Source organism: Microtus oregoni, unplaced genomic scaffold (genome assembly GCF_018167655.1).
Source record: "Microtus oregoni isolate MIOR12 unplaced genomic scaffold, Mior012 000023F_ref0000262, whole genome shotgun sequence".
In the NCBI taxonomy this organism is placed as follows: Eukaryota; Metazoa; Chordata; class Mammalia; order Rodentia; family Cricetidae; genus Microtus; species Microtus oregoni.
The window spans coordinates 23202959-23222317 of NW_024543082.1; the positions used below are offsets into that span (position 1 = coordinate 23202959).

The 19359-nt window shown below is 38.4% G+C and overlaps 1 protein-coding gene across 4 annotated transcripts in view; it reads right to left on the bottom strand.

Annotated features, from left to right (window-relative positions):
- Window positions 1–19359, bottom strand: part of LOC121461879 (limbic system associated membrane protein) — a 2099220-nt gene that overhangs the window by 1604624 nt on the left and 475237 nt on the right. The window lies entirely within an intron of this gene.

Here is a 19359-nt window from a genome sequence, read left to right on the forward strand (position 1 = left end):
TTTTTTTTGGTCTTGCCATTTCTGGACCCCATATGCTCCATGGATTTGACAGTGTTCAAGCCTTCTAGCACCTTACATAAGGCCATGTTTGCCATTCAACTACTCAGTCTGGGTAGCTCAGAGACAGAACTGAGAACCATCTTGTTTGGTCACCATATCCCCATTTCAAAGAGCTTGACTCCATTTGAAGAATTTATAGTATAATCATTTGATGGATGTCTATTTATCTCAGACAATGATGCTTATGATGCAGGCAGTGTGGCTCATTTTGCTTTCCTTTCTGTCCCTGGAAAATAGCCAAATGGCTTTCACATGGCAGGCATGTTCTAAAACATGCCATTTGAGAGGATTGCAAAATCAATGAATGTGTCTCTGGGTCCCTTTTTTATAAGCCAGGATAATCAAATGAGCATACGATCCAGTCCCTTGGGTCTCTTGGGAACCAGAAGCATCATTTGAAGTAAATTTGCTCACGTTTCTATGCTGATTAAGGGATATAAATTTATAAAAGTACATTTAATATATTTATTAATTTAGATTAACTATGCTTATATTATTCTCAAGATTGCAGAACTAGTTGTACTAACCAACAGAACTAATTTGAGGTGGGATTTGTATGCTGTGAATATGTTTTATTACCATTGCTTAATGAAGAAGCTGCTTTGGCCTATGGCAGGGCAGAATATAGGTAGGTGGAAAAACTAAACTGAATGCAGGAAAAAAGAAGGCAGAGTCAAGCAGATGTCATGTGGCTGCCAAAGGAGAAAGAAGCCAGAACCTTCATGTTAAGCCATCACTGCATGGCAGTACACAGATCAATCTAAGTGGGTTAATTTAAGACATAAGAGCTAGCTAAAAATGTACCTGAGCCATCAGTCAAACAATGTTATATTTAATATAGTTTCTTGTGATTGTTTGTGTCTGTGTGGCCGAGAAACAGAGTCATTGCTTACACTCATTTCCTATAATTAATGCCTATTGCTTGAGGGAAGATATGGAGTATGGGAGTTATGGCTTAGTGAAGAGCCCTGCAAATATGAGAAATGTGAGGCCCACGGCTGAATCTCCACTACCCAAACTGGATATTCTGAAAAGGTTTCCAAGCATTTGGTACTAATAGAACAGCTTTTATATTCATAGAACTCGTCCACTCTTCTTGTTTGCAGTTTGTTTTTCCTATACAGCAATAAAATACTAAACTGAGAAGGGCTTTTTCACAAAAGAAAATTGGCGAATGATGAGGCTATCCCCATTTGTAAGGATTTGAAGAAGTTTAATAAAGCAGCAGTAATTAAAGACACATGCCCATTTCTATAGCTTAGAAAAGTTACCAAACAGCTTACTGTTGGTTAAATAAAAGACAGGCTGACAACATACTGGACAATGTCTCCTAGCACCATGCCCTATACAATAGAAGCCCAACCTGAGCAAGAATAGTGAAAGACTGATCATTTTGCTTTTATTCCAAGTATCTAAAATTCACTTTGAATTTTTATTTCTTTTGCTATAAAAATGTTATGATTAGTCATAGTGTCCACACCATATTGCATTCTATATGTTACTAGTTCATGTATACTTGCTGCATACTTTGCAACATAATTCAGAACCTTTCATTCTTTTTTTTTTTGAATTGTGCTTTAGGTTCTTCATTTATAAAGAAAGGGTTCTACGTATCTTCTTTTGGTGGGTTCAGATTCAGGACTTGAGGCTCCAGTGCTTATATAATTGGATAAAGCACATAGCTTTCTGAAAACTCATGCCTACAAAACAACCTTGCGTGTCACAGTGAGGAGCTGGGGAGATCTACTTCGAAAGCTTCTCCTCAGCATTCTTCTTCAGATGCTGGTGCTGTTAGTGAGGACACACTGTAATAACCTATGGACTCTCTGCTGGCATATAGGAAATAGGAATGCTGTTCTCACCTTCACAACTTTGACGATAATTATCAAAGGTGTGAAAGTAAATAATTCTAATTTTAATTGGAAACATTAGTTTTTTTTTTTTTTTGGAGGTTAAATGCTAAAAAGTACTACACAGATTTTTTTTTTTTTTTTAGAGTAATGTGTACTTCTGTGTTAGGTCATTTTGCCAATTATTTACTGGAAATTTTCCCACATACATGGCATGGAGTGTTAAGTTTAATAGTCAGGGCAGGGAATGCACAACAAAACAAAATTTAGTATGTGTAAGAACAAAACTGTGTGGTTGCCATAGGGAAGTACGAAGTTGCTGGGCTAGACAGTAATGGAAAGAGGCATTTATTGGCTTATTGGTGAAGGCAGTGAAGGAAGACCTGGCTGCCAGAGGTGATCATTAAGTGGAGTTTCAACATTATGGGAGAATCCATATAGATGAATTTTCAGCATTACAGATGAATCCATAAAGATGAGCTTGGAACAGAATTCCAAACAGGAAAGGAAAAAAAATGAAAAGCAAAGAAACACAAAACATCCCCTTTGAAGCCTGTAGTAAAAGAGCATGACACCTGTCAGGTTCCTAACTAGGCATTGCATGCTGGAAGAATCATGTTAGCAAAGAAGCCTCCTGATGGCCACTGCTTCTATCAGATAAAGCCTCAAAAGCAAGGAAGGACAATAAACAAAAATAAATTTGCTGTTTCCAAGTACACAGAGCTCATAGTAGCTGCTTGAAGAATCTCTTCCTGAACATCATTTGCTAAAGGTAAGAACTAAGTTTTAAACATGTCAGTTTTACTGTCAACAATGGATTGAGGACAGAAAACCTGTGTTGCAGTTACCAAACTGAAGAATTCCAACTTAGCTGAAGAATTCTAGTATGAAATGTGAAGACATGAGAGGCATCATTACAAGCTTCTGAGAACAGTTATGCTTTGGAGGGGACAAGGAGCATCAACTGCTTGTTGGAAAGGGGTAGAAGAGGCTTGTGTTTCAGAAGGGTAACACCTTCTGCTACAGTCGCTGGCTCCACAGCAGGCGGCTGATGCTACTCTCAAACCAGTTCCATTTATATTTTGTTCTCTTTCGTATACAGGGAGTTTTCTCACCTGGTGTTTATGAGGAAATTCTAAAATAATTAGCCACTAATGTTATGTTCTAAACTAAAAGGAGAAAAAAATCTGACAGTCAAGTAAACAGGGTTTCAAGAAGTAACTAATGACCTAGACGTTTACCTAAAAGAATTCATGTTAACTTCATTTTCCATTCTTGAAGGGAACTTCATCTGGATGCAAGAAACCAAGCTGCTAAGTGGTCTTTCTTTCTTTCTTTCTTTCTTTCTTTCTTTCTTTCTTTCTTTCTTGAGGAAGGTTGCCAAAATGTGATAAATAAAGACGGCCCTATGTACAACAGTACCAAGAATCCAGAACAGTCTCTACTAATTTAAACACGACCACTTTAGCAATTGCATTACTTATCTGGGCCCAGAGTTATTCTGAAGAATCATTAATAATCAGATCACAATTTCTTAATATAGAAAATGGTAGCTGTTGCTTTGATCCAATAATGACATATACACAAAGGCAATTTAACCCAAGACAACTTGGTCCCTGCCTTTTCTTTTCTCATCTTTGTTTGCTAGGTTCATCCTTCAAAGCTGATGAAAGATGTGAATAAAATAAGACATGTCTGGACACTCCATTAGGTCAGAAGGCAGATGCTACTGTCTTCAAGCCTAATAAACCTTCAGGGAGGCCTGTGACTTCTTCTGACTATTACCATAAACTACGAATATGTGCCTCAGGAGTTCTATGTCAGCCATGCCTGCTATCCCAGTTCCAGAAAATGTTTTGGGTCTATATCAATAACATCACGGTCAAACGGGACAAATCAAAGTTGTTATTTTGTTAGAGGGCATTTTCTATAATTTGACAGTTCAAAATACAACTCTCCCTAATTATTAATTTCAAATAAGATCAGAGCCAGTCTCTTCCCTAATATCTAATATGTCATACTCATTCAACATGTGTTGCGGTAGCCTGCATTTCCATCTAGCCTTATGAGCACTGGTACCTCTGTGTGAGTTGTGTTGGCCATGAAAACATTGCTGCCTCTGTAAATCATTTTGTTCCCAATATACCACAGCTTCTGTGTTATATAAATAAGCACAGAAACATTTGTTCAGAAATAAGCATTGGGAAAAAAAAAAGTGATTGCTTTGTGCAAATGACCACAGGCCCTGGATGATATGGTAGGTACATGTAACAGGTCTTACGGTGGGATAATGCTTTGTTGTTTTAAGTTATTTAGTTCAGGTTCAGGAAACAAATGGCATCTTCAAAAGTTGTCAAACTGTTATGGGTGTTTCAGGTCCTGACATTGTCACATATGATATTTTTACTGCTGGACAAGTAACATTTATATTAAAGTAGTAAAAGGCATAGTTCTATAGATGTTTCTACTTTTCCTAAAAAAAATAACTCATTGATACTATATTATAAATAATTATTCTTTTCCCTTCTATGGTTATTATCTATGACTCAAAATGATTTTGGTTGCCTGGACATTCTAATTTCAAGCCTAAGACATCGTTCTTGCCAAGTGGATATTATATAGTTTTACACAATACTATCCAGAGAGTTTGACTTAGTGATCCAAGTCTACAGGTTATAATTATAAAGGAAAAAGTGTGATCCAGCCAATCTTTTCCTTCAAGGATTCACTTTCCTTAGTACACAAGTCATACATAACAGCAGGCTTTTTACTGGGTAGCTTGCTTTTATTTTATTATACATCTCTGACAATTCCTCTGCATTTTCATCGATAATTCAACAAGCATCTTTGTGCGATACTGGAAAATGTTTGGTCTTTAGGTAGTTCTCATTGCCTTAAGTCTGGCACCTTCAATAACTGTCTTTCAAACTGTGTCTGAGTCTGTGTCTCTCTACCTATGACTGTCTCTGTTTCTGTATCTATCTCTTTCTGTCTGTCTCTGTATCTCTCTCTATCTCTCTCTCTCTCACACACACATACACACACACAAATCAAGATATGGATTGTCAAATAAAAAGTGAGTGCTTAATTCGCTTTGTGTGTGTTCTAGTTTTGGTTTTCAAATATTTCTCTGTATCACATTCTTGTTTGCCTCAACTAATATCAATGCACTTCTTCTTAAATCCAAAGTTGTGTGTGCTAAAGTGCACATCTCTTTGGGAGATTAATTATACAGTCATGACTAATTATCTGTATCTGCTTAGATGAGCAAGGCCATTATAGACAGTGACCATCATAAAGATAATCAGTTTTTTAGCCTCTCAGCACAGGTCAGGAAAGAACCCTATTATCCTCCATAAACAGAATGAAATGACTGTTGGTCTAGTCTAGTAAATGCACATTCAGGACTATGGTCTCAGAAACTATGTCATGAACAAGTCAGAAAAAGAGAAATAGGGAAACAATGCCACACACAAATAGGTCTACAGCCTACAATCAGCTGAAACAGAGCTTAGAAAGTCATGCTTAAAGAACAGCCAAGAACGACTGACTTAAAATACTGTCTGTCTGAATATGAACTTAGGGGAGGCATTTAGCTTTAATCTTTTTTAATGCATAGGTTTAGTGATCAGCTTTAGGATACATATTGGTCTGGGAATATTATCTTAAATTCAGGACCCTAGAAAATATGCAAGTCTGGCATAAGGCACAAAAATTTACATTTTAATCCATGACTCCTCCAGCATCCATTTTGCCACATCCTCCTCTTTTCCTCTCAGGTGCTTAAGCACATAATGTCAAGGGTGACAATTTAGCAATGCAAACCAAAACTCTCATCCATCACCCAAGGCTGATAAAGTTTGAAGAAGGTGGTATAAATACTTTACCACCGGTCTATCTAGTGTATGTCACTTCTAATTTAAAAGGTCTTTAAGCCTTTGAAAGGTCAATGTATACACTGCAGTATATCATAGAGAGTGTAATCCATCATATGCCTTCAGTGGTCCACATTCCCCGACCCTTTAAAGTTTTAAGATGGGAAATTCAGAGAGTAGTCATAAGAGCCCAGGCTTTCCAAGTACATCTTTCACCCTGCGGCACGCATTCTAAAATGTTGTTCTTTTGCACTCTTTCCTCTTCTGTTTTTCTCTTCTTGGAAGTGTTTATTTCCCTGTTAACCTCATTATTGATACATTTTCTTCAGTACCTACCTTAAGGTCTGGGTTTTTCCCTTTTCGGGGATGTCTTACACTATCCATGTTAAAATTTGTGAAATCTGTTTTCAGTATTTATTTTCACTTTTATAGATGTTATTGTTAACATTTGAGTTCCTCATATTTCTTTTTGAAAAAGAAGTATATTAAATACATTCTCCTGTATTACCTATGGAAAGTGCCTTACACAAATTAAAGCAGGTTTCGTAAAAAATGTCTATTGATGCAACTGCATCACAATTCCATGATGCTTGTTTTCTGGCTGTGCCCTCCCCAGGATGGATGACATCTACTTCCTGCAGTTTGGGACAGTCACTCAGAGACAGGTTTCCCTAAGAATCACGTGAAGCAGCTGTAGAGATTCACATTCTACCGCTCTGGCAGATCTGAATGAGTGTTCCAGGAGGAGCAGCCTGGGCATCCATTTGCTTTTAAGAAGTCCTCCCCATCAGCACCCCTCATTGACCATCGTGCCCTACCAGCAGCACGGCATGAGAGTAAAACTCCGTCTCCGTTATCGTCATTCCCCTCAAAGGACTGAAAACAGATTTTGTGGAATAGTGTCACAGGTTTACCTCGGCGCTTGTTTCAGTTATAGTAACTTTCATGATTTAAACATGCGTAGCTTGAGAAATGCTAACCTAATAATAATAAATTACTTTCCACATTGTTTCTTTGTGATTAGGTTAATAGCCTTTCAGTTAATTTGACATACGGTAAAAATAATGAAATGTGCAGTGGTTTCTCAGATAAAATAGCTATATAAAAGCAACTTGTAAGTGATTTATGTAATGTAATATATATATGAAATATATAATATAGGAGGCAGTGACAGATAGATAAGCACACACATAGAAACCAAATATAGTCCAAGCTACTGTGAACCATTTACTATCTCTAAGGCCTCGGCAATAACTATAAAAAGTACTTGAAGCTTATCCAAGAAGCCTTTGACTACATCATGGGGTCTGTCCATAGCAGCAGAGAGACATTTTCATAAGACCTCAATATGTCTTGGATAGACTGAGTACGTGCTACAGATATGTAACATTTGCATGGTATACAGCACCAGTAGGAGGCTCTTTGTCTTTCTCTACCTTGCCTCAATTGTACAGAGTATGGAATTATAAGATTCTTAAATGTTTATGAGGTTTATTGAAGTAGCATATCTGTAGTAAATATTAAAGGTCACTGTGTTGGATGTTTTATATTCCTCTCTGTGTTCATTTTATTCATGTTTTGTTGCAAGCATTAAAAAAATATACAGGAGTTACTCACAGAGCAAAAGATTAGAAAAGCTAAAATAGAAACCCCCCTGTTAATATCACTTTTGCGATTTGAAAGAGGAATTTCTTTCTTTCACAAGAAATGCACATTTTTCTTAAAAATTTGTTACATTTGTTTATTATGTTGTGTGTACATGTGCATGTGTGTGTGTGAGAGAGAGGAAGAGAGAACAAATGAGGGAGTGAGAGAGAAACAGAGAGAGAGAGAGAGAGAGAGAGAGAGAGAAAGAGAGAGAGACAGAGAGAATGTCAGAAAATTGCAAGACTCTTTTGCCACCATGTGAGTCCTCTAAATGGTGATTTGCAAATGCTTCATTCTTTCTATAACAGGTGTGGTACTGGTATGTGCTTTCCTGTTAATCAATTTCTTTCTATTAGGAGATATCTTTTTGGATGAATCTCTGATGGTATCTTTATTCATTTTGTTAGAAAATATTGTTAAAAGTTTTGACATAGGATGACAGTGTCAAATGAAAGTAACATTTTAAAGCTCATGACTATATAGATTTCCAAAACTTTTGCCCATTTAAATTCTGTCACTTTTATACTTTTGGACAGCAATCCAATTGTATAAAATTTCTAAACAAACTCATTTTGGTTTTATGTTTAATAAAACCTAAGGAAATGTTCATTTTTTGTGACACTGAATTTGATTAATTCAGTGTTATTCACTGTATATTTTCCTTTTGTTCTTTTACCCACTTTTAAATTTGACCAATAATTTATATTCCATTTATTTCAAGAGTCATTTCCTTTCTATAACATACATGTTTTCTCCTATGCTAAACTTGACTTTTTATATAAATGTCTATTTAGATCAACTGTCCACTTCCTGAAAATTATATTTTTAAAATTTTGTTGTAACAAATCAAAGATTCATAAAAGTTAAGATTTCTACAGTGCAAATCATAACTAATGCCTATATTATACAATAAGCATGTTATTTTCTTCAGAATGCAGCTACTCACCTGCTAAAATTTTTGTTACCTTGCTAATATTGGAGGTTTTGTACCTTACCTATTAAAAGTATGTTTTTAAAATCTTTCTCTCTACAGGACTTTAAGCATCTGGAATAGGCATATTACACTGTAACACTCATGAGATAATTATTGACTCAATGACTTTTCTCAAAGGGGCAGGTGGAGGGATTTTCTGCGTTTGAATGATAAAGATAGTTTTGTTTTTTTTTTTTTTTAAATAATGTTACAGTCCCAAGGACTTTAAAACTATTTGGTACAAAGTAGCATACTGCATTCTAGGTCCAGCAAGTTAGAAATAGCCATTTCAAACAGTGTGCAGATTTTCTGAAAAACTGTGTATTAACATATTAAAGACATCAAAAATGTTTCATCTGCAAATAACCAAAAATCATGTGGATAAATTGTCATAACTCCTAGAAAGTGGTCTGCATCTTTTTGTGGCAGCATCCCCTATCTTGGACGGAATCACAATTCAAAGCATTTTACCTCCTGGCTGAGGATGGTGAGCTAATGCTGAATTGCCAGTGAAGGCAGAAGAACAAAAGACCTGTCACTGGTAAAGTAGCTGATGACAGTGGGGAAAGAGGGTTGTGGATTGTAGAACTGATCTCATTGAGAAGGAATTGGAAAATGATGTACGGTACTTCAAAGGGGGAAAACAACCTCCTGTCATGGATCTTTGCTGTGCAGACTCTGTGCAGAGGAGAAATGTAGAAACAAGCTAATTACTGTCTGTCTTTTACTCTCCTGGTGAGGAACAAAAGGGGAAAGGAAGCACATCAGTGCTTCCTGTATTTACTAATGATGAAAACTTTCGTATCTTTTCTGTGGGGTCTTTGAGTGAGGATAATTCTGTCTAAAGTTGCAATCAGAAGTATTTGGAAAGCTTTAAAAATATCTGTATCTGAATCCAAGCCCGCACAAATGAAGCGATACTCTTTTAGGGATGGGTGGAATTGGAGATTGGAAGGCAACCGGAAACATTCACCAGTGTTCAGTCATGAATAAAAGCACTGGATGAAGGTTTGCAACATATATGCCACAAGGAGAAAAATCTTAATAGGATGCTAAGGTTTCCTCCAGTGTCTTCCAACTCCATCACAAGAGGACAAAGAAGAACCACTTATCAGTGCTTTCAGATTTCAGCTGATTTTCATGTAAATATCAGGCCAGGTCCAGAATATTTCTGGACAAGGCCAAGAGAAGCATTCATCAACAGTGACATTTTCTAAGTATTCCTAGATTACTGTTTATTGCTAAAGATAAAATGGTATTAAGTAATAACTTCTTTCGTGTAACAAGTAAAGCAACAACAGGGGAAAAAAAATCACAAGTTCCAGTCCTGTGGACACAGGATCTAGAAAGAAGACCCTTTACCACATCTCCTTTAGATGTACTGAGGTTCAAACAAAATCACATACTCAGAGCTTGTTCCAAAAGATCAGATCCTAATGAAGTGATAGGGAACATTCATCCAAGAGTGACTGTCCAAATGCCTAAACTTTTCCATCAGTACTGAATACATCTTATTTAATTCTGCCAGAGACATAGACTCCCTTAACCTCGTAGGCAGCTATCTCAAAAAGTAGACCCAGGCTAGCACCCCAGAAACCAGTAGCCTTGCTTCACAATGCTGTTTTCCAGATGAACTCTGCTGTTGACCCACTGCAGACACTTAAAGTACTCTTAGTTTGCAGTCTTTAGGAAATACGTGAGCAGTTTTGTGGCTATTCTCTCCTCCATATTTACCTGTTCTTGTTTGCAACAGAATCTTAAAAGTAAGTTCATGCTGATTTGTAATATATTGTCAAATCATTTCTCAAGGACTTTTTAAAATCCTAATTTGTACTAACTCGAAAAGGGCACTCCTATCTAATTGTTTCTAATTTAATAAGTAGATATTATTTAATTTTTTATAACATCTATTTGGTTCATTACTAAATTATAGAATTCCCATTTTGTAGCCTTTGCCATCTCTGATAAATTTCAATATCATTGCAGAAACTTTTTAGTTGTAATGATTTGGGGTGGCTTTCTTTGTGGTTAGAACCTGTCTCTCAAGCAGACAGTAAGGCCTTTGAAGATAAAGGTCATCCTCATCTGCTTCGTTGCCATCCTCAGTATGGTTACTGGAGCATAAGTGTGTCGAAGTTATACAAGAATTGCCATAGTACCTCCCACATTTACTGGAAGAATGGAGTCAGTTGGTGTTGATCATCAATTGTTACATAGCTGAAGACAGTAAGAAGGCAAGTGAGCAGCCATCAGAAAAGAAGACATCCAAAAATAGATACAGTAGTGAAGATTCCTAAAAATAAGGACAGAAATCTCAATGACAGGAGTGGGAACGATATGAGAGGCCTTCCAGGAAGAGGGAAAATCTCTTCATTGACAAAACTCTTTGAAAGGAGAGCAATTGGATCTTCCTTACGGCTTGCAGCTCCTGCCAATCACCACGCAGAGGAGGCAATGGACCCTAAGAGAACAACCTGCATTCTGTAGGTGCTAAAGGAACCCTAATTGGCCCAATTAATGTGATAGCTTTAATTTGTCAGACAGTTAATGGTATCGAATGTGCTTTCTTGGAAACCGACCCTCGGTAGGTTGTAAAACTGCAGAGAGCAGCAGAGGCACTCATGGAGTGGCTAAGTACTGTACTCGCTCATTGGTTTACCCACCCCTTCCCTCCCCATAATTTTAAAGAGAAAATAAAAGGTATTTTCTCTTCATAGATATTGCACTGGCAGGCCACCTTTGTTGGGAAACAGCGCAGGGCAGATGGGAAGTGGCTCCTTAGGTCACTCTTAGGACAGTCCCAGAGAGGCTCTCTTCATAGTGTCTGTGTGCACCCAGGACAACAGTTCCAAATACCGAGAGTTTTGGCTCTCTTCTGCCGAAATGAGCATGGTTATTTTCTTTAAAATCCACGAGTAAACTGTGATGTATGTGTGTAGCTGAGGCAAACTGTTCTTGTCACACCCCGCTGTTCCCTTGAGCTGAAAAGCATCACAATAAATTGCTGGTTGTCACTACCCATGGAACATCTGATTAGCTCCCTTGCAATGTGATCTCTAGAAATAGCCCTCTCTTTACTGTCTCAGCTCCCTTGCTAGGGAGCAGCGTGCTCAGGCTCTGCTCAGACTCTACTGCTGAGATTTTTCTCAACAAATTCCCATGGGACACCCAGAGTTTTGAATAAGTAGGCAATCAAAGTTAGTCACCAAGAATTAGGAGCTTGATAGGGGTGTGTGGATTTATGTAGCTCTCACTCGGAGTTAAGAAACCCTTTGTCATTAAAAAGAAATAAAAACTATTCTGGTTCTTCTTTTCCATGCTTTCCTTGAATCTTCACTTTCACACCCCCCCCCCCCCCCGTTCTTTTCTTCTTTTGTTTTTAGCACAGATTTTGGTCAAAGTCTTGGAAATAAAATGGAAGTAACAATTTGAAGTCATCACTGATAATTTCAAAAATTCTGCAAGGTGCTTCTACATTAATGAGTAATAAAGACATATTTTTCAAAGCCCCAAATTTCACTTGGCATCGACACTCATTCAAATATATGTATTTCTTTACTTATTATTATTATTATTATTATATTTATTTATTTTAGATTTTGAATCTTGGTCTCACTATGAAGCCTAAGCTGGTCTTGAGCTCAGGGCACAGCCCTAGATTCCTGACAACCAGGATTTACCCTACAGTGCCCTGCTCCTTCTGCAGCATTTCCAGACGAACTATTAAACAAACATTTCTAATCAATTATTAAACAAATTCTAAACCATTCAAATTCTCTTGTCCAATAAGGGAGCCACTAGTCAAGCATGGCTGTTTTGTACTTGAAATGTGACTGGTTCATGTTGAATTACACCAAGTATAAAATACACACTGGGCTTTGACAATGTTATAAAAAGCATAAAATACCTTATTAGCATTTTTACTGTGATCACACATTGAAATGAAGGACTTGTATGCATTGTTAAGGTACATTATACAATTAATTTTAGAGATTTAGTTTGTCTCCTTTCGTGGCAGAAGCTAGAACATTCATAAGGGTCTCTCTGGACCGCATGATACTTAATTTATATACATCAGTAGTGGCATTGCTGTATTCGCCCCAGGACTGTGCTGAAGAGCCAGTGACACCTGTTGCTTCTCTTCGATAGCAGAGCTGTCTTCATCGCCATAAGTGTGTGGGGAACAATGCAAGCCAACATTTGCTAGCCAGACAAAATGTTAAGACAGGCAGAGGTACAAGCTGAGGTCAAGGAAGCAGACCATTTAGCTCTCCCTGCCTCTACTCCCCTGTCTTCAGAAGACCATTTTCAACACGACAAGCATTCTAGGCTCCAGGGCATGCTGGCAAGCCATTGCCTGAGCCTTTGCTTTTCATCTTTAATCTGAACTTTTCACCAACAGACTTTTATAGAACTGCCCTAAGCAGGAATTCTCATGGTATTTAAAAAAACAAAAAAAAAAAAATGATAATCTGTCATCCATTCCAAGTATGGTCAAAGTGAATTTAAATTTATTTGAAAATGTTTACTTTGGGGAAAATGCGTACTTAAAGCAGATTTTCCCCACTAGCTATTCTGATGTGGCAGAGGCAGCTGCTATACTGAGTGAAAGGCAGATTCCAGGACCTCCCACTAACGATAACCCAATAGACTTGGACCAGGGAACAGGAAGCTGAGTCTCGTTAGCATCTCTATATATCTTCCCATGCACTCTAGCATGTGTGAAGCATCAAAAACTACAGCTTTTATTTGTAATTATCCTATTTAAAAAGTTAAACAAGCACAAGCAGCTGGGCAGTGGTGGCGCACACCTTTAATTCTAGCCCTCGGAAGGCAGAGACAGGTGGATTTTATGAGTTTGAGGCCAGTCTTGTCTACAAAGCAAGTTCCAGGACAGTCATGACTGTCACACAAAGAAGCCCTATCTCAATATATAAACAAACAAATAAATAAATACATTCCAAGAAGCAAAAAAAAAATCTTTTTTAAAAAAGTCAAAATCTTTATTGAGTAGCTCTAGGAAGTTGAATAGTTAAAGTGCTTGCTGTGGGATTAGGAGTTTGGAGCCCTAGAATTTATAATTGTCTAAATGCTTGGTGAGAATGGAGGTCTGAGATTTCAGTTTTTGAATTCAAGACACAGAGACGGGATCACCATAGCAGGCTGCTCAAGAAGAGTAGTCATATCGGTGAGCTCTGGGTTTAATTGGGATACCCTGTCCCAGGATTAATTTAGGAGAGCGGTGAGGATAATTCCAGATATCACCTGTAGTCTCCAGATGCACAGTCACACATGAACACAAGACTCCCATAGGCACAAGCCACACAATGCGAAAGCGTGCACACATCCACATGTACAGCAAACACATGTGAAACGGGAAGAAGTCAGCATAAAGCTCGCTGTGGTGTGGAGAGGGAATTGTTGACTAATGAGAAGCAGCTGGTTACTCTGTCCTTTGGCGCCTGAGAAACCGAACATTACCAGAGTTCTGCCCCTCAACAATGTGCCATATTTTGCAAGATTCTGAAGCCCTTTGTTACTGTTTGGTTATCCCAGTTTGATCTTTTGTCTTATGGAGTCAAAGTCTCAACACGCATAGCTAAATTGACCTAATGCTTGTGAAAATCCTGCTTCGGCCTCTCAAGTCCAATGAGCGCTGCTTAAAGTTCTTGCACAAAAAGCAATTAATAAATCTCTTATTGTATTATTTGACTATATATTCTAAAGTATAAAATCATATGCTAATTAATATATTATCTACATATTATCAAACATCTGAGATAGTTGGAGACAGTTGAGGTGGGCTGAGGGGGAGCTCTAGATTTAGTCCCCAGGAAAGATCTTGAGAGAAAATTTCTTAGAGTATGCCGGATAAACTTCTATTCATGTCTACCCAGAGGTAATTGGAGGAGAGAGAAAAGACTACGAGGTTGTTTAGTGATAAGGGTGACATGATTCAGACAGCAAAATCTGTCAAGAAAAACTTGTAGAGTATTAACCTGGAATCATGTCAGATGGCACAAAGGAAAAAAATGGCTTCATTTTCGGAAGGACAGGTTCTGGATTGGGATTGTCTATGAGCTGTTTGTTTAGTCACCCCAAAACTGTCTGACAACACGAAGATCTGGGGACATCCTTTGAGTTCTGACAATCTGTAGTTTTATTTAGCTTTTGCAGTCCTTTTGTATTAAAAAAATAACTCCACACACGTAGAGCTATAGACCTGTCAGTATAGAAGCCTGGCATGGACAGACTGCTTGAGCTAGGTTTAAAGAGTTTCGCAACAAGCCTGTGTGTAACCTCATTAGAGACAATGTAATAGTGTAAGGCACAGGCACAGACAGCCTATGAAAATTTTGGAATGCTGTGAGCACTGCATGGTAAGCCTGAGTTCTAAACAGGTGACATAGGAGCTCAGCTGGCGCCGGGATGAGCAATTGAGGGCAGTTTCATAGCCAACTGTTGTGGGAAGCAAGGGTTTGTGGGCAGGGTCACCCCGGGGAACATCACATGACTGGCATCCTCGTTCATGTGAAGTATCATTTAAGCGTCAGAGAGAAAGGATGGCAGGTGTGTGGGAATGCAACACATCTTTATATCTCCTCAGGAGAAGGACTCTCACTGTTTTTCATTATTATTTTCAAAAGGGAACATCGGGGAAGCTGGTTGAGCCAGCTGCCTTTAGTGTACACAATGAACCAGAGTTCAGGGGGCAAAACGACAATGCAAATGGAAAAGTCAGAGGGTTGACTTTCCTCTCTCAACACAAATGGTGCAAACTTTTCGAATCTCATGTAATAAATAAACAATAGTGCGGTAATGTTGTCCTTTCCCTTCCTTCTCCACTGCCCTGCCATGAGATTTTCGTCACAGGACTTTGTACCGCTTTGCCTTGCTCTTTCCCCTTTTGCTTGTCTAGGATCAGAAGAGAAAAAAAAAAAAAAGGAAAGAAAAAAAAAAAAGACTTACCCTACACGGTTCAGTCTGCAAGAATAGAAATGCCTATAAAATTTCAAACAAACCTCAAGGCACATTTGACAAAATTTCTGAAAGTTTGGAGCTGTGGTCCTGAAATTTCTTTTGTCTCTAGTTAGCTGGCTGTTTGGTCTTGGGTACCATCCCGTGTTGGTTGTACTCTCCTCGCCTGGTAAGCTCTTAGAAGTGACATTATCAGGCCTGCTCTTGGAGAGCTTATAATTCTGAGGTTGCAGATCTTTCTGAAGTGTTCTCAGGGAACAATCTTCACTGAGCCTTAGTCTCAACAATAGCATTACAGAATAACTATTGTATACAATGCTTGCTGTACTCCCCAGCACTCTCAAAGGGTGTCACGTTTGTAAGCTTGCTAATCCTTACCAAAACTTTCTGCAGTGGGTATTATTCGTTTTCCCACTGTACAAAGGAGAAAACAAACACCAAGGGACCTTTAGTTACTTCTCTGTGAAACACTACACTTGCAAGAAAACAATAGTCTATGGTGGGCCACATAGCATAACCTTGGCCTGAAAAAGAAAGGCTTGCAAGCTAATACAGCCTAGGGTCAAACAAAAATTCACCCATCCACCAGCTTCTTGATTTGATACCATCTTATTCAATATTTTCAGTCTAGAAGTTTCATCATCTGTTAAAAGGGGGAGCATATACTTCCAGAGGTGTTGGGAGTGTTACAAAATACAGTATGACACAGCGTGCAGTTACAGTTACCGGTAGTATTAACAACAGTTCTCTGCTAAAAACTACCTAGATATTGTTTTCCTCTCCCTGAGATGAAGTTTCTGCCACTTTCCTTTTGCTCAAAGATTCCCCCTCCTGCCTGGCAGGGAAGTCCACTGATGCGTGATGAGACACACAGCACATGCCTTAGAACATAAGGGTCACAGCATATCTGAGACCTCTGGACAGGGTTGGCTTAGTACACGAAAGAATGGCTTGCTTTCTCAGTAATGACATATCTCAGGCCATCGATCCATGGTTTTATTTTCAGGCTTATTTAAGCAAAATATATAAAAAGCAGAACATCCGACAAATGCAATGCAGAATTAATCCATACACTTTCACCCATACAGTTCCCTCTGATGCTGCTTTGTTTGTCCTGATTGTAGAAAGCAGAATTCAATAAGGTAACAGACGAGGGAATATATTTAGGATTATGATTTTCTCATATAGTGATATAAATGATGTTATGTAGAATTGATATCTTTATAGTAAGCCATTTTCTGAAGTGCTGTGCCAAAACCAGAAGACAGCATTGGTACTTCAAGCAATTTATTTGGAGTATTATGATGTCTGTAAATTTTCTAGAAATGAAAAAAAAAACATATATTTGCAAATGTACAGATGATTAGTTTTCTATCTCAACGTATGGATCTTTAGACAAAGGCAACTTTTTACTGGCGTGTGTGTGTGTGTGTGTGTGTGTGTGTGTGTGTGTGTGTGTGCCTGTGGGTGCCCCAAGCAACCTGGAAGAGGGAGTTGGTACTTTTGGAGTTGGGGCTGGAGTTGCAGAGCTGTAAGACACCAGGTTCAGGTCCTGGAGAGCAAGTGCCCATGTTCTGCAGGTGAATCAGAATACTTCAAACCTGAACCATTCCTCTAGCCCCCCAAAAAGATCAATCTTACAAGAAGCCTGGGGTGCTATCAATAATTTTTACTATATGATAGCTCATTGTCCATTCTGCAGGGTCTAGAATCATTATGTGAACCTAGGTAGAAAGACTCACACCTAACTATGCAGCATCCTCATGTGGGCTGGATTCTAGAGGGAACCCCAAGGAGGCAGCAGAGCACAGGCAGACATCCCTCTTGTCTTCATCAGTGTGGATGCAATGGCACCAGTTGCCTTGTCAAGGTTCTGCAACCATAGCTTATCCAGCCTCGCAGACCTTAACCTTGAACTGTGAGCCCAATTCAACATCCTTGCTCCAGTTGCTTTGGTCACTCTGCCAGGACAAATAATGACCATTTACTATACAATTAAAAGCAACTCACAAAGACCTTAGTCGTGAAAGCATTTCATTTGTTTCCTTTTCCTTCTCTAGTGCTAAGACATTGCACAAGAATGTGGTACACAGTGAGTATCCATGACAATGAGCACCCAGGAGAAGAGGTGGGCATTTAGTGCTAGGTGAAGTGATGCTAAGGGCAACCGATTCTCTTCTCCCATCCACTTTAGCAAGTCTAGTGCCCTCTTCAGTTAATAACTCCCTCTTCTTTGGTATTGTGGCACTCCTGAAATTTGTCCTCTAAATTGTATTTTGTAAGCAAAGAAAAACAAAACAAAGTCAAACTTGTGTGAGTACAGCTTCTGTGGTAGTTTGAATGAAAATGGCTTCATAGGCACAGAAGAAGTGGCATTACTGGGAGATGTGACCTTCTTGGAATAGGTTTGGTGTTATTGCAGGATTTGCATCACTAGGGGTGGGCTTTGAGGTCTCAGACTCTTCCTGCTACCCGCAGATCTAGATGTAGAACTCTCAGCCTCTTTAGAGGCATGTTTGCTACAATGTTTCTCACCATGACAATAATGGATTAAACCTCTGAACTGTAAGCCAGGCCCAATTAATATTTGCCTTCTTAGAGTTGCTGTGCTCATGGTGTCTCTTCAGGGCAATAAAATCCTAACTAAGACAGCTTTTAATGTAAACTTTAAATATACACGAAAGAAAACCTAAGATGTTTAACCAAATTTGTTCTTTATGTTCTACACTGTGGATTAAGTTCTTGGTGAATTAAAAGTCAGACTGCCGGCAGCTTGTATTAAAAAAAACACAAAGCCTTCAGTTTAGGATCTTAGATTGTGACCTATCAAAACAGCGCTTCTCAGAAGCAAGTCTTGGAATGCTTCCTTGTGAATAACAATTCCTTAATAGTGTGTGTGTGTGTGTGTGTGTGTGTGTGTGTGTGTGTTTTAAGAGACATGCATATTTCTTTTTATCTCTCATTGAAAAATACATTATTGCATAATATTGCCTGATTATGGTTTTCCCTTCCCTTCTTCCCTGTTTCTCCCTACATCCCTTCCCATACAGATTCCTCACCTTCTCTCTCTCTCATTAGAAAAGAAACAGGCATCCCAAGAATAATAATAAAATTAAATAATAAACAGTCAGACTGCTACAAAAAAACAAAACAAGAGAGTCAAAGAAAAAGCACAAGAAACATTTGTAGATGCAGACAAACATGTTCCCACACGCAGGAATCCCATAAAATTCAGAAATTGGAAACCATGTTATGTACAAAAAGGACTTGTAAGCCAAGCAGACAAAACCAAATCGCCACAACAAAAGAGCATCCTGACTTAGCATTATGACACAAAGAACCTTCAAGATGTTGAGCATGAACATTTCCCAGAGTTCTTCAGTCATTCCCACTGGTAAGGAGAAGTGTCTTCATGCTCGAAAATGCAGCATGCTGGAAATGCTATGAGAAATCTCCCTGTGACTTTATTTCTCACTTTTGAACGAATCAAACTGATCATTAGTCAAGCTTTAATTTTACCTTGCTTGAGCTAATTTTAAAATATATACACAAATGCTATAGAAGTTTACTCTTTATTTGTAAAACTTCATTCTACGAGCCAATATTTCTTTCCTCCCATGAGCAGAAATGTTCGTTCTGATGAATTTCAATAGCAGCAAATGTTTACTTTGGGGCTGTGCAGTCATTTTCATATATTTTTATTATTACTCTTTCTGTTGGGGGGAGCGCCCCCTGGTGGAGCACTGAGAAATGTTTACCATGGGTTTGACTGCTCTGACAGTTGTGTTTGAAAATATTATTTTTGCACAATGCGTACTCATAGCCAGATTTCCAATAGCAATGGCATGGGAAGTACATGTATTTGTTATAATCGTGAGGACAATGTTTGAAATGTGTCCCTTTTTTCTATATATTATGTGCATACGGCTAGATGTTCAGCATCCTCTGTAGGTCAGCATGAAGTGAGAAGGACATT